The sequence below is a fragment of the Hylobates moloch genome, unplaced genomic scaffold, assembly GCF_009828535.3.
Source record: "Hylobates moloch isolate HMO894 unplaced genomic scaffold, HMol_V3 SCAFFOLD_3, whole genome shotgun sequence".
NCBI classification, from domain to species: Eukaryota; Metazoa; Chordata; class Mammalia; order Primates; family Hylobatidae; genus Hylobates; species Hylobates moloch.
Window position 1 is genome coordinate 143,333,202 of NW_026652278.1, and position 13,644 is coordinate 143,346,845.

General features: G+C 42.9%; 1 long non-coding RNA gene across 1 annotated transcript in view; it reads right to left on the bottom strand.

The window, feature by feature from the left end:
• LOC116465098 (uncharacterized) overlaps window positions 1–13,644 on the bottom strand; it is an 89,738-nt gene that overhangs the window by 12,792 nt on the left and 63,302 nt on the right. Inside the window, exons 4-5 of the long non-coding RNA XR_004247099.2 lie at window positions 6,359–6,474; window positions 5,776–5,982 (exon numbers count right to left, since the gene is read on the bottom strand). This is a non-coding gene — a long non-coding RNA (uncharacterized LOC116465098). The remainder of the gene's footprint in view (window positions 1–5,775; window positions 5,983–6,358; window positions 6,475–13,644) is intronic.

Consider the following 13,644-nt stretch of genomic DNA (forward strand, 5'->3'; position numbering starts at 1 on the left):
ATTGATGTACTTGCATATGGAAGAATTAAATAAGTTCATAAATAAATGAAGGTAGATCTTGAGATTATAGCTATTGAATTATCCTTGGATCAATAACTGGAGCCTATCTTTGTAGAGTATTTATATTTCTCCTAGTCCATAGTCAAAATTAACATTTATGATCATGGGCTGTCCAACTGCCTTAATAGGGCTTCAGAAGGAACTTATAACCTTCTCCTGCAAGCTTGGTCTTGTTCCATGGTCTCTAACTTCATCCAAATAAGGCATATAACCTAGGAGTTTTATTCTTCACACTCCTACTCTCTCAACGTATCCAAACATCAGCAAATCTTACTAATCTTAGCACACAAATACCTCTCAAATTGGTAAATATTAATTAATTTGAAATAGTTATGGTTAGCATGTTCAAAAACATAAAAAATAAAACATAGAAAAATAAATAAGACATAATTAAGCAAAACAGGTAACTCTATAACAAGAAAAGGTGGATAGGAAAAAGAAATAGAAACATCAGAAACAAAAATTACCATAAAATATACAAAATCAGTAGATGCAATAAAACCTAGCTTGGATGCAGTCACAATAATAATTAGTAAGTTGAAAGATAGCACTGAAGAATTCATGCAGAATACAACACAGCAACAAAGAAATACTGAGTAAGAGGAGACTTCAGAGGCACGGTGTGGTAACTTTCCTGCAAAGATGGCCACCATTAATTCCATCTCTCCCCATACACACAGGCTACTCTCCTGTCAAGAGGCAGTGTCTCCCCTCCTCTGGAATCTGGGCTGGCCTTATGATGTTTTTGACCAAGAGAATGTGGTAGGGGTGATATTTAGGGCTTCTGTGGCTAGGTCTTAAAAATTCTTGACAGATTCTGCCCAAGGTACTTAAAACACTCTCTCTCAGAAGCCAGTAATCATACTGCAAGAAGCCTGAGCCACGTGGGGAGCTGACTAAGACCCATGGAAAGCCAACATGTAGGTGTGCCAATGGACGGTCCCAGGTGAGCTCCCACCCATGGGATCATCAACTGTCAGACATTTTGGTCCCGTGAGCCATGGGGCCAGTGAGTCATCTTGGATGTCTAACCCAGTCAAGTTCTGGATGACTGTGCTCCAGCTGGCATCAACCGCACAAGAGGTCCCAAGCGAGAACAACTCAGCCAAGTCCAATCACCCCCATGGAACCATGAGAAATAACAATAAATTATTGTTTTAAGTCACATTTTGGTGTGGTTTGTGGTACAGCACTAGATAATCAGAACCTACCAAGAATAGACTGAGAAGTTCTGATTAACAATTAACAGGAAGTCCAGAAGAAAATAGAAAAAAAATGGCAGAAAACTATATTCAAGAATATTCAAGAATTTTCCAGACTTGAGAAAGACATGAGTTCTCGGCATGAAAACGCACAGCTTATATGTAAAGCAAAATAATTAAAAATAAATCCACACCTAGTCACATTGTTGTGAAGCTGCAAAGTTTAAAAGCTAACAGACAAAAAAGGCAGGTCACCTACAGAGTAAAGACAATTGAAATGGCAGCAGGCTTCTCATCAACATCAAGAAATGCATGATGGCAGGAAAGCAATATTTTCAGTGTTGAAAGAAACAAACTGTCAATCTACAATTCTGTACTCATCTACTTCATCATTTGCGTGAAAGCATAATAGAGACATTTTAAGAAATGCAAAAACTCACAGAGCTACCTTTATGTTCCCTCAATAAAAGATTTAATTCTGGCTGGGCATGGTGGCTCATGCCTGTAATCCCAGCACTTTGGGAGGCCGAGGCGGGTGGATCACAAGGTCAAGAGATTGAGACCATTCTGGCCAACATGGCGAAACCCTGTCACTACTAAAAATACAAAAATTAGCTGGATGTGGTGGCACATGCCTGTAGTCCCAGCTACTCAGGAGGCTGAGGCAGAAGAATCACTTGAACCCGGGAGGCAGAGGTTGCAGTGAGCCAAGATTGCGCCACTGCACTCCAGCCTGGAGACAGAGTGAGACTCCGTCTCAAAAAAATAAAATTAAATTAAAAAAAATAAAATTAAATTAAAAAAAATAAAAGATTTAATTCTACAAGAAGAAATAGGAATTTAAAAAAGAAAACTGTATCCATGCAACAGAAGGCAAACCTAAAGTACAAAGTAACCTACTGCAGAATGATGCATATAGTATAATACTGTTTAAGTAATATTTAAACCCCTACCAAAAGACTATGTACTGTTTATTAAAATATTCACATATAGTAAAGTGGGAAACATGGACAGAAATGATACCTACCAGCTTCAGGACAATGGCAGCCACAGGAGAGGGAGCAGAGAATGAAATTGAAAGGGACACACAAAAGGCCCCAACTATATCTGTAACACCTATAATTCTTACTATTTGAACTCTTGTCTCTACTCAGGAACTGAATAGAAGCCAGTGATTTTTTTTTTTGAAAGAGAATTGTTTGGAGGAAATGGTATCTCCTCACTCTCTGAAATCTTATGACCTGAAACTCAAGACCTACGTAGATTCCGATAAAATGGTGTGCATTGCTCTCTAAGCTTCCTGTCTGAACCATCACTATCCAAGCTCACTAACTGCATAGAATCAGAGCGCACAGGATACCAAGTTTCTGTTGCTTTAAAAATATAAGGTCTTAAGCAAAATAGTAAAATGCTAACAATTTGTTAAATCTGAATGGTAGGTACTTTTGTGTTTAAATATTTCAAATATTAACAAAACAATTTTTTACTAATAATTTGTGGAAAGCAATGCCATGGCTTCCTTTCAGAGTCACAACACAAACACAAACTGGTGTCCGTATAGCTGACAGCACTTTGTGTTGGCCACGCTGGGGGAGCAGCAAGGTATCGCCACTTCCTGAGCTGCTTCATCTGCGTTTGGGTCCCCAGTGCCACCAGACAGAGCTGGGCTGTGCCCCCCACTTCATTCACAAATTTACAGAGTTAGGAGGAGACATTCAAAGATACATGACTATATCTGATGAATAAGTTCTCGGACAAGGCCAATTTTTATTTAAAAGAAAATACAGTCCCAAGAGGAAATTTACTTAAGGAAGGTGACCCATACTTGGAAGTTGAAGGGGTATGCTGGACCAGGGGCAAGGAGAGCTAATACCAAGGTAAATGACTAGAGAACCGCAGGAACAGTGATGTGAATGTGAACATGAATCAGGGGCCACCAGGATGTCTCCTGACTAGCAACTGGACCACAGAGCCCACAGCCCACTGTGCCAGGGTGAGGGCTAGACATCCAGCCTCCAGAAACTTGAACTGGTTCTCTGGATGGTAGCAAAAAAGGGGACTGATTAATGGACAAGTCTAACTCATTCCATGATTCTGAGGAATCTTTTGGGAGAAAAACCCAAGAGAAGTCTAAACTTCCTGCTGATTTGACAGGTGGGGCCTGGACTTTTGTGATTTGGGTATTTGAGAGGAATTGTTATCTTATATTGGAGATACAGATTGCTGACGGCAAGGCTTTGGGCTACTGACTTTATCCTCATCATTTGTACGCTTGGCAAAGAAGAAGCAGAGGTAGAAAGATTTCAAAACAGCAGCCTATCCCCAAGCAATATTGCAGTCAGTGAGACCTTTCCTGACCACTCTATTTAATACTGTATTCCTCCCACCACGTACTCTGGACCTGTCTCCCAGCTTTATTTTCCTTAGTAGAAGGATTACCTTAATGTTTAAAGAATTATTTAGTATTTTTTCTGTCTCTCCAACTAGGATGTAAACTCCATGAAGTCAGAAATTATCTGTTCTGTTCATGGCTGGTCTGTAAGTTTCAGAGCAGTGCCTGGCACAAAATAGAAGCTTAGTAAACATTTATTGAATGAATGACCCAACCTGTGTTTGGTTTTGGAGTGTGCTCAGACATAACACATACGTCACAAACACTCTCAGTGAAATAAAATTTATGGGAGACCATTGATTTGGACTGAGCTCCTGCACTAAACCCTGACAAACCAATGTAAAGTGAAGTCACTCATGCTAAGGCTCCATGTCACCAAACTGAAACCTAAGCTGTTTACCTTTAAGATCTGGCCTTCTGAGAAATCAGGAGAGACAGTAGCCTAATATCCAAATAGGGCTGTTTACCAAGAAACAAGAGATTCACAGCAACCAATCAAAAGGGGTCCAGTCAACTGAGCTTGTTATAAGGGAGCCCCTCTGCTTTAACCCACACAAGGAGAGTAACCTGAAGTGACCTGATGTTAACCAATCTGCTTTTTGCAGTAGGCTATCTCCCTGTTCCTGCTCAAGTTGCCTTACAGAAACCCACTGTTCTGCCTCACCCAGTGGAGCTCTAGTCTGTTTTGTAGACTGGATGCTGCCCAGTTCACGAATCACTAATAAAAGCCACTCAGCCCTTCTCAGCAGACTCAGGGCTTCGTGCTTGCTAAATATAATGGAATCTAGAAACAGTGTGAATGGAGCACCCTGTTTTTGGTTTTAAGCTGAAAGAAACCCCAAGACAGGTTAGGAGAAAGCAGCCTGCCCAGACCACAGCCGTTGCCTACAGATCAGAAAGAGGCCTGGGCTGGAGTGAGGAGCAGAACCTTCCCATGGAACCCAGGGTCACACCAACTCTGAGGAGCCCAGTGACACACATGGGCCTGGGAAGGAAGTGGCCAGGATAGGCCGGCTGGGGCCAGCGCCTGGCTCTCCACTTCTGCCCCATGGTGCCTCTGGGAGTGATCTCACCTCCTGTCCAAACCCCAGACTTCCAGTAGCTTCTCCAGCTTTTCTTTTACTATTAAAAAAAAGAAAAAAGACAGAGAGAGAGAGCTGGGGAGAATTAGAGAAGGCAAAAGGTGGAGGGGCAGACAGGCTGGGCTGAACTGGCAAGCGTCCTCCCAGGGGCAGCTGTGTGGGAAAGGGACTGAGGCTGGACGTTAGCTAGAGCTCTGCTGTGATGGAACAAAAATAAAGTCCCTTTTCTGCAGGGTGGGGGATTCCTGAAACAATGTCCATTGTGGACTTCTAAAGCCTGGCTGGGGCCCCAGCTTCTAAAAGGGGTTTTGAGATGTAACAGCAACAACAACTCAGCTGCTTTTCATGGTGATCCCTAGGCCACCCTATCCTGATGGCCTGACCTTCAGGAGGACAAGGTGAACTGTTCCCCTTATCTCGCCTTGCTTGACAGGACAGGGTTATCAGGAGGGGAATCAAGTTCAAGTTTTGTTTTTTTTTTCCTCCCTTCTGGTATTTCCTACTGTACACGCTGCCAGAGGCGATGACAATGGTGGAAACTAATAAACTATATGTATAAGCTTTTCTTTCTGGTACAACACAGGTTATGAGTTTCTCTCCCTCTTTTAATCCTTGCTTAAAGTCTTTTCTTTTCCTTGCCTGTGGAGTTCAGCACTTGCCTTGCTAAAGGCCTCTGCCTTTTGTTCTGGCCTGAAGCACAAACTTCAGTGGCAGCCTCCTTATTTAGGGCACGCTTTCTCATCCTCTTTCTGTTTCTCCTTCCCTGTGTCTGTCCCTCCCTCCCCTTCCCTTCTCCGCACCCCACTCCCCTCCCCCAAATCCAGTTTATTTGTTTGAAATTGCCAATACAGCATTTCCTACACTGACAGTGGCACCTGAGGTATGGATTCTGAGTTTCCAGTTCACTGCCCGAACGACTCAGGGCATTTATTTCATGGGCCTCTTCCAGGTGGAGCAGGTAGGGAGAGATGCTAAATAACTGACTTGCCAGAGTGTATTCATAATACGAGTTCCCTCTGCATAAACTAATGTGACTTACATAATTAAATGCATGTAAATCTTCCCTGATTGGCGGTGTTGGTCGCTGGTTTGGGAATGTCAGAGAAGGCTGGCAGGTGGCATAGAAGGGAGGTGGGCTTGCCAGGTATCTGCATCCCTCTTCATGGCCTCCCTCTTCCAGGGATCTTCACTACTGCCTCCAAGGCTCCACCAGCCAGAGGATCAGGCCTCTGAGCATCTCATGCCCCTGGGAGGAGAAAGGAAACAGAAATGGCCTTGCCTTATTCTGCATATCTAAAAGCAAATTACCTTAGCTCCAAACTCAAAAAAAAAAAGTACTTCTATATGGAAACAGCACCCATCAATCGCTGGTAAATTATCACCTTCTCCCTTCACAAACACATATCCAGCCTTAATTCAGATGATCTTTGACTTAGAAGTAAGAACCCACAGAAGGACTTTCAGATGTAGATTCCAGTAATTTTGTCACAGATTACTACAGGATGGGAGGTGACCTTCAACACAAATAATTCCTCAGTTTAGACTGAAACCACCAGAGAATATCTGAATAAACACAGTATTTGTCTCCAACAGCTCAACTCTCTTTGGCTGCACCATCTCACCTGTAGCTGTGTTGTCGCTAAGCCCTGGCTGGGAGGAGAGAGTTGGATGGATCCATCTCTGCCTTGCCGTGTGGGATTGGGAAAGCCACTTTCCCTCTGGGCCTGTGTTTCCTCAGCTGTAAATTAAAAATTAAACTGAATTATTTCTAAGATCCCTTCCATGTTTAATATTCTATGAGCCTGAGATGAAATTTGACTACTAGTATCCAAGTCCATTAATGATTGTTAATCTCTAGACAGCCCCACAAGAATATGAGCTACCAGTGACTTCAATACTTTTGTTAAATATACATATAATTGAAATATATACGCAGAAAAACACATAAATGTACTGCTTGATGGGTTTTCCCAAACTGAACATACCCTTTGTAACCAACATCCTAATCCAGAGGCAGAACATTCTCGGCTCCCACAGAAATCCCTCATCCGCCACCTTTCCAGGCTCAGGTTCCATATTAACGCTCCATAAATAAATTTTGACTCTAAAACTACTCTGCCTTCAATTCTGTTATATAGGCAAATTCACAAATAGTCCACACCTGCATTGTAATAAACAATAGGGGACAAAATAAGCAGTTCTAGGGAACTAGAAATGGTCCTTTATTACCCAGAGAAAGAGCTTGTCAAACACAGGAGATACACAAGAGCATGAATAAAACGAGAAATGGCTTAAAACATGACAATTGTGGCAGTGGTCAACAGCATTGATTCCTGGAGTGCTCCTGCCTAGATGTGGAAATCAGCTCATTACTGAAAGGAAAATAACAGCATTTACACTGATTTCCAACACCAAACACACATACACACACACACACACACACACACACACACACACACACACACACACACTGGCATAGTTCACTTCGGTCACTGAATATAACTCCTTCTTTTAGAGAAAAACAAATGTTTAGGGTTTCATGAGTCATACAAACTTATGCAAAGCACATTATAAACACAATAGAACCTCTATGAAGATTGATTTGTAATTCTCATATCGGCGTATTGAGAGGTCATTGATGGATTTGCTTTATATTCACCGGCCATGAAATCAAATCATGGAGCCTGATTCTACCCTCTGGGGTGGCCCAGAATTGGGAGGTGACTGGACCTGAACTTTGTTAGGCTGCTGGTATTTTTTCCTAGGTCAGGAGGAAGGGTAGGGGTTTTATATTTGGAAGGGTCTATAGAGGACCTGCAGTGCAAACCCTGTATTTTATAGATAAGCAGTTTGGACCCAGAACAGGGAAGGGAGTTGACCAATCACCAGCCAGATGGTGGCAGGCCAGGGAACTCCTGTGCTCTTTCTGCTACCCCACGGGCCATCCCTGATCCCGTGCCCTGCTGTGGCAGCTCCTGCATGTGGAGTTACCTGCTATTCCCTTTCGCAGCACCAAAAGCAGGGGAGATGGGAGGAGCTGCCACTGGCGCCCACGGCCCTTCTCTTCTTGGCCTTGTGTGGTCAACCAAGACTGTCTTTTGCGCTTTTTCCTTTTTGAATGTAGATTTAGGAAGTTGAGGTAACCTCATCCCCTAATTCCTGCCACTTCACCTCACCTCTCCATGCCAGTTCCCTCTCTTGTTTGGGGGAGGTCCTTGTTTTTCTCCTCCTCCATTCTAGCCCCTGTGTGCAACCGCTCCTCCCTGCAGGTGCCCTCTCTAATGAGTTTGATGCACACGGTGTCCTTGGTTGTCTGTGTCCTTGTAAAGTTTAGCTTGATGGGTGTAGAGGTTTCTAAATTACATTAATGATAGTGTGCTACAGACTTTCTTCTGGTTCTTTCTTGTTTTACTCACCACGTGTCTGAGTTCTATCCATGAAGGGTATGCACATTGAGTTGATTCCATCTAACTGCTATGATATATTCAATAGTGTCGAGGGCCATATTTTACATCTAAGCTCTCCTAACAAAGGGTGAATTTTGGCAATCTCCCCAGCTCCCCTCCTGATGGCCTTCCCTTTCTCCCTGGCTGCCCAATGCTTGGACCCTGTCCTTCCTGCCTCCAGGCTGTGCGTCCTCCCCACTGTGTGCTATTACTCTCTCTCTGCAGATTCCCAACTTTTTCTTTGCCAATTTCACAACTTCTCCTCAGTTTCACCAGCCAAACCTTCTGCACAACTGGATATCAGATTCCACCTCCTCCACCAGGCCTTTCCCGCTTCTAGCAGTCCTCAGCTTCTACACAGCCAGAACACACTTTGTCCATATTATTCCTTTTTGATTCTTGATGATATCTTGCTTCAATTTGCTAGGTAACCTGAATAAATCCCAGAGCCCTACATGGTCCATTCTCAGCCCAGTGGCATGTTCGGAGAAACACAATCCAACAATTTAAATTAATTACTAATGCTTCAATTCTTTACTCCATTTCTCTAGCAAATATTAAAAGAAAGACAGAATGATCAATGCACAGCAAACACCATCGGAAACAAAAGAAAGCAGCGGGGCACAGTGGCTCAAGCCTGTAATCCCAGCATTTTGGAAGGCCGAGGCGGGTGGATCACCTGAGGTCAGGAATTCAAGACCAGCCTGGCCAACATGGTGAAACCCCATCTCTACTAAAAAATACAAAAATTAGCTGGGCGTGATGGCAGGTGCCTGTATGGGGGGCATGTATGGGTGTATGGGTGCATGTATGCCTGGTGCATGTATGTATCAGTGCATGTATGCATGGGTGCATGTATGGATGTATGGGTGCATGTATGGGTGTATGGGTGCATGTATGGATGCATGCATGGCGGGCATGTATGCCTGTATGGGTGCATGATGGCGGGTGCCTGTATGGCGGGCATGATGGCGGGTGCCTGTAATCCCAGCTACTTGGGAGGCTGAGGTGGGAGAATCGCTTGAACCCAGGAGGCGGAAGTTGCAATGAGCCGAGATTGTGCCACTGCACTCCAGCCTGGGTGACAGAGTAAGATTCTGTCTTAAAAAAAAAACAAAAAAAACAAAAAACTTCTCTCCCTATCACAGCCTCTCTCAAAATCTCTTGTATCTTTAAGGCAAAAGTTATCCGCTTTGCTTTTTCAGCACCATCTTCCCTTTTGCTTTTTCCCCATACCAGAAATGGCCACCAACACTTTTCCTCTGCTCAGCCGCCAAGCTGGGTCACACCAGGGTAGGTGGACGAGGGGCAGCTTTGTTTCTCCCAGAGCTCCTTTCTTGTGAATGTTTAAGCACAAAGACCCCTGGGAAAGCTAATTCTATCCAACTATTTTTCTGTGGAACTCTGATGAATGTAGTTCTCTGCTTTATAGCAATTATTTAACTTTGCAGCAGTCTTGTGGTTTTGGGAAAATTAACCAAAGTCCCAGCCCCAAGGGTGGGCCTTAATTGGCATAACCATGCAATATAATCTCATCCTCTTTCTTTGCTGTGGTCAAGAGATGGGACTGAGCCACTTATCACATGGCTCTCCCTGTCCATAATAATTGATTAGTCTAATCCAAATGAACTGCAGGACTTGCCTTGTTGTGCTGAATCAAGAGAAGCTCTTTCTTGCTTCGGTGGGGGTAGGCTGAGGCTGCAGCGGCCTTTTTATTCTGATGGAAGCCAGCCTGTGGATGAAGCCAGTGCATGGAGGAATGCAGTCTGGAGACTCACAGGGACACAGGAACCACAGCCCTGGAAGAACCGTCCCTGCCACCTGCAGCACTGTGGGAGTTACCTTAGCCAAAAAGTTTCTCTTGTTGTTTGAAACGGTTTGAGTTTGGTCTGCTATTTTAGTCTGCAACCAAAGGTACTCTTCCTCCTTCCAATCTTGCTGACTCTGGCTTATGTTTGCTTCTTCTAGCTAGCTGCAGGCACCTCCAGGGACAAGCCACGAAATACGAATTGAGTAAATCCAGTGATTCTGCATACAAATCAAATGCTCATATTTGTATTTAAAAGAGATATTACACAATGTAAAGATGAAAAGTAAAATTCATGCTAATAATTTGAATTTGAATTTAATAATTTATGTCACCATCTCAGTTGCCTCTTTTTTAAAATGGGATTTTTAAAAATTGCCTCATCTGACAGGATTACATGAACTATCATATGTAAAGTGCCTGGTTCTTTGTTTAACGCTTAGTCAATGAGCATTTAGTAAATGGTTTTCTTTTCCTTTTCTCTTCTTCCTTAAAGCAGGAACTGGGCCACACAGCAGGAGGTGAGTGGCAGGCAAGCGAGCATTACCACCTGAGCTCCGCCTCCTGTCAGATCAGCAGTGGCATCAGATTCCCATAGGAGCACCAACCCTATTGTGAACTGTGCATGTGAGGGATCTAGGTTGCATGCTCCTTTTGAGAATCTAATGCCTGATGATCTGAGGTGGAACAGTTTCATCTCAAAACCAACCTCTCCACCTCTGGTTCGTGGAAAAATTGTCTTCCACAAAACCAGACACTGGTGCAAAAAAGGTTAGGGACCCCTGCCTTAAAGGACTAGTCATTTGTAGGGAGTTAAGAGAGATACATTTGCATCCTGATACAAAGGGAAAAAAAGAAGAAGAAAAAGAAAGGGGAAAGAGTGTTGCTGTAAGTCAAACTCAACAAAAAGAATGTTGGCCTCTAAGCCAGATGACTGGGGAATGGAATCCAGTGTGGGCTCTTTGAGATTCTTCAAGTCCCATCACAAGGACCCTACCCTGTCTCCTTCCCCCTGCAGCAAACCTGGCTCCTGTACTGCCTCCTGATCTCCCAGAGCAGGCTGCTGTGTCAGTGGGTGATTGTCCCCAGTCAGTGTTGGCGTGGCTGGAACTGGGAACCCAGAAGGGCTATGGCTCCACATAGAACCAGCATGGGGCCTGTTCTGGGAAAGAAAGTGTGAGACTCCTGCCTGTGGAAATGGGTAGAGGATTCCTAAGTAAAGATGGCTTTTTTCTTTTAAGATAAACTTTTTGTTATGGAAAATTTCAATCATATACAAAATAGACACTGGTATATGAGCTCCTCTGTACCCATTACCGGCTTCAACTGTTATCAACACCTGGACAGTCTTGTTTCACCTGAGTCTCTACCCACTTGGCCATGTTCTATGTTATTTTTGAGACAAATCAAAAACATTATATCACTTTATCAGAAACCGTTTCTTTTTTTTTCTTTTTTTTTTTTTTTTTTTTTGAGATGGAGTCTTGCTCTGTCACCCAGGCTGGAGTGCAATGGTGCCATCTTGGCTCACCGCAAACTCCGCCTCCCAGGTTCAAGCAATTAGCCTGCCTCAGCCTCCCAAGTAGCTGGGATTACAGGTGCATGCCACCACACCCAGCTAATTTTTGTATTTTTGGTCGGGACAGGGTTTCACCATGTTGGCCAGGCTGGTCTTGAACTCCTGACCTCAAGTGATCTGCCTGCCTCGGCCTCCCAATGTGCTGGGATTACAGACATGAGCTACTGCACCCATCCATAATATTACATTTTCAAGGCTTTCCTAAGAGGTAGAGATGGCAGCAAGGAAGTGCCATCACCTGCTTTCCTCCTTGCCCCAATCTTGATTACCCCAGGAGCACTCTTGCACTGCGGATGTGTCTAATTCAGCCTAGCATGGCTGATTGCAGAGTTGTGGTTGGTGCTAAGGAATATTGCTTTCATTTCTCCCAGCCCAGAGCACTTGTATCTAAAGAGACCCTCATATCATGGTGGTAGTCCCATTCTCCCAGATAGGTACTTATTTTAGGGGTTAAAAAAAATCTTTGTTTTCTTGTACCTTTTTAAAATGTAGAGTTGAAAATCTACTCATCTTTATTTCCTATTCCCAGGAAGCCTGCTTTATAAACTTGAGGGGAGGGGGTTTCATGTACTTTTCTATTAAAAGAAGGTATTACTTTGCCTTGAAATAATTTTCTGAAAAATCATTTGGGATTTTTTTATGGCTATGATGTACTTCTCATTTCTTAATTTCCTTCTCGAACATGTATCTGTTTTGATCTTTGATTTCCTTTAAACTTACAGTGAGGTAAATGTATTCTCTTACCACCACCTTTGATGCATCCCAAATTATACCCCTTGGAATTGCTTCAGTATTATTCATTTCAAAATGGTTTCTCAACATTTCTTGAATTTCATTTATACAGGTAAAGTCTTTAAGCAAAAGGTTATTTTGGGGCCAGTGCTCACAGAATCCTGAGCTTACTCGGCCTCTTGAGATGATTTCCTTTTGAAGCAACCCAGGAAAGAATTCAGGTTGAGAGCTACAAAGCACAGCAAAATGGGCAGAGAATTAAATATATATATCGGAATGCATTTGCATTTAAAAACTAGAGTGGAATTCCTGATTTTTTTCCAAAGACCTATTAGATTGATATGTTTGTTTATTTCATAATTTAATCTTTCAATTGTAGATTTAATATTCAATTAAACCCCCCTTTTAAAATAACACTGGCTTCAGAGGAAAATTAGCATGTTAAGAAAAGAAGCGTGCTCATCATTTGAAGTCTGTATAGAGCTCAAGCAATGACAGTCGACCTCACTAAAAAGATGATTTCCAGTAGCCAAGTAGATGATTGGTGAAGTAATTATGTTATTTAGGGCCCTTCTCCAGCGCTGAAAGATGAATCACATTTGCATAGGTAAAAACAAAGACTCAAATGGGAGAAAATAAACCAAAGTTGTTTTGCAGAAACAAAGAAAAATAATGTTCAGTAGTGTCTCTTTCCGAAACATTTTCCTTCTGCTGCCAATCTATGCAGGCTGGAACCCAAATCCTCGGTGGAGCATTGAGTATGAAATCTGGGCATGTCTCTGAGGCTCCAGGTCCCCACAGAGTAGCTGCAGCATCATTGTAACACTCAGTGACAGAAGCTAAGTTTTAAAAGACAATAAATTGTACATCTATGATCATAGCAGCATTATTCACACTAGCCAAAACACGGAAGCAACCCAAGTATGCATCAATGAATAAATGGATAAACAGAATGTAATGTACATAGACAATGCACTGTTATTCATCCCTAAAAAGAGAAGAAACTGTGGCACAGGCTACAACATGAATGAACCTTGGGGACAATATGCGAAGTGAAATAAACCAATTGCAAAAGACAAATACTGGGCTATTTCACTTAAATGAGGTACCTAGAGTAGTCAAATTCATTGAGACAGAAAGTGCAGTGATCATCAGGGCTGGAGAGAGGAGGAAATGATGAGTTACTGTTTAACGAGTACAAAATTTCAGTTTTGCAAGATGAAAGCGTTCTGGGGAGGGACGGTGGTGATGGTTGCACCGTAATGTGGATGTACTTAATGCTGCTGAACTGTTCAAAATGGTCACCATGATAAAGTCTATGTTACTTTTATTTTATAATTTTTA